Here is a 2,500-nt window from a genome sequence, read left to right as displayed (position 1 = left end):
TGTTCCGTTTCCTCTCCTTTGGTGGCGCTGAAAGCCTGCACTGTAAAAAAATAAAATAATAATTCACAGGAAATTCACTGTATTATTTTACAGATTACCTTTGTTTTTCTACTTTGAGTGTAAATACCATACAAATACAGTAAATTACCTTTTATCAAAATATTAACCATTAAATAAAGGTTGTAATCTGTAAATGTATTTGATTTTACTGTAATTTGACAGTAAGTATTTGGAAACCATTGATGCCAAACATTTACCGTTTTCTTGCAGCTTTTTTTTTACATTTGTATAACCTTTATTTACCCAGGCAAGCAAGTAAGAACAAATTCTGATTTAAATTATTGTCAAAAGTATGCATAATGTTGTGTTAATTCCACAACAAGAGATATGTAATGTTAATTACCTGAAATTAGTCCATTTTTTTGGGGCGGGAAACCCTGCATATATCGGTATCGGTTGATATCGGTATCGGAAATTAAGAGTTGGACAATATCGGTATCGTAAAAAAGCCAATATCGAGCATCCCTAAAAAACAGCCTTATTTTCAGATTTATTAACACTTTAACTGCCGAAGGTTAAATTCATACCATCCCTTGCCAGCTCTATTTGTCTATGGAGAAGTTCCCCTTCTTTGCAGGCTATAACTTTTTAAATTCTATTGCTAGATTGCCATTATTAGGGCCCATTCAATGTCCTATATGTATTGTTCAGGGTGTATGAACGTTAAACTTTTTCATTCACATATTCATACTAAAATATGGTCTAAAGTATAAGTATGTTTTTATCTTTTTCTGCAGCTTTCTCCAGAACGTGATTTATAGCTCCAAATGCATTATATTGATGATGAAATACAGTTTGATAGCGATCTGTGCCAGATAAAAAATGTCAACTGGAGGTACTTCTAGAAGTTACTACACGTTATCTGATGTTGACCGGATGGGCGAGGGGGCGTTTATAATTCCGTGGGCAACGTTATACCATTCATGTTCATCATAGCAGTTAGTAAAGAAGACGTTAGAGAATAACGCTGAATCTTACCGTGGCTTCCTCGCGCCGCTGGACGATGAGCGTGGAACTGAAATATTCCTATTATGGGATGTAGAAATATCCGATCCATTTCCAGGTTGTATAATAGTATATACGTCCAAATAACGTTGTTTATTGAGTTAGGGCGAGCGATCTATTATCCAGTGTTTCAAGATGGAGTCGCGGGAGCTATAGAGAGTGGCCGGACCATAGATATCTATAGAACACTAGATAGCTTAAGGCGGAGTCACCAGCGTCACTGAACCGCCGCCATCTTGCTCCAGTTAGCCTTGAGTGAGAGTGAGTGAGCTGCACAGACAAAAATACTCATAACTCGCTGAAATATTGACGGATTTACAAACGGGTTGGTTTGCTATAAACATCAACGATGTAGTTATGATACTGCATACTTATAAAAAAAAATTAAAGATGTTTTTTTTTACAAACCGCTTGAATCATAGCCACGTTAATAATGCTTGTAATAAACCAAACCGTTTGTTAATCCGTCAATATTTCAGCGAGTTATGAGTATTTCTGTCTGTGCAGCTCACTCACTCTCACTCAATGCTAACTGGAGCAAGATGGCGGCGGTTCAGTGACGTCGCTCTCCATTGGCCGGCAGCGCGGGCAAGCTATCTAGTGTTCTATATATATCTATGGGCCGGACCACATTTGGATGAGTACTACTGGTTCAAAGGGTGACTTCCTGTTGGGCGATCTGCCGATCGGCCACCAGATGGCGCTCTTGAACCGCTAGAGGGTTGAGAGGAGACCAGCACTGTGTCTCAGGGCTGCGGAGGAAAAATATGATTTAGATCACAGATTTTTGAAATATTGATATTAAAGACGAGTTAGGGCGTCCTCGGCAACTTGAGCATGGCTAGGAAAGACGCCTAAACACGTTTTCGGCACTTAAAGTGTTAACACTCGCTCGTTAATTTAGGTAGAAAGGTTCTGAGTGAGTTGTGAGTGCCCTACTGTCTTTCACTAGTATGCACTCTGCTACTAAGGAATCGACCTTGCCTATATTACTACCTACTACACACTCAAGACTGTAGCACTCAGGTTCGACACTGTTTGACGAACAATGTTACTTACCCTTAGCTGCCAGAGTTGTACTGAATACCCTTCCCTGCTGACTTGTTGTACAGGACTCGTAAGTCACTTTATGTCCCCGTATGTCCCTATGTCATAAAAGTCATAATATCATGATGAATTGAAAATGGGGGGACCCTGATGTAAACAAGACAAACGTCTTTCTCTGGTCTGCATCCCCTTAACAATTGTGCGCATTGAGCCGGACTGTATTGTACCCATTCTGCAATCTGTTGAATAAAGTTGTCATTCATTTCATTCACTTCGGTTAAATGACTAAAATGTAAAATGTGAATGTCCCACCGGGCCACAACACTCACCCAGAGTACTACAAAGGACTACGGAGACTTTAAACCCAGACGAAATTAAAATGAACGAA

General features: G+C 39.5%; 1 protein-coding gene across 1 annotated transcript in view; it reads left to right on the top strand.

Annotated features, from left to right (window-relative positions):
* The window catches only part of LOC311225818 (neprilysin-like), a gene marked incomplete at both ends in the record, with an annotated part of 91,402 nt that overhangs the window by 867 nt on the left and 88,035 nt on the right, over positions 1–2,500 (top strand). The gene's annotated exons all lie outside the window — the stretch shown is intronic.

The sequence above is a fragment of the Notolepis coatsorum genome (assembly GCF_963971535.1).
Source record: "Notolepis coatsorum genome assembly, chromosome: 1".
In the NCBI taxonomy this organism is placed as follows: Eukaryota; Metazoa; Chordata; class Actinopteri; order Aulopiformes; family Paralepididae; genus Notolepis; species Notolepis coatsorum.
This window is presented reverse-complemented; position numbering and strand designations above follow the sequence as displayed.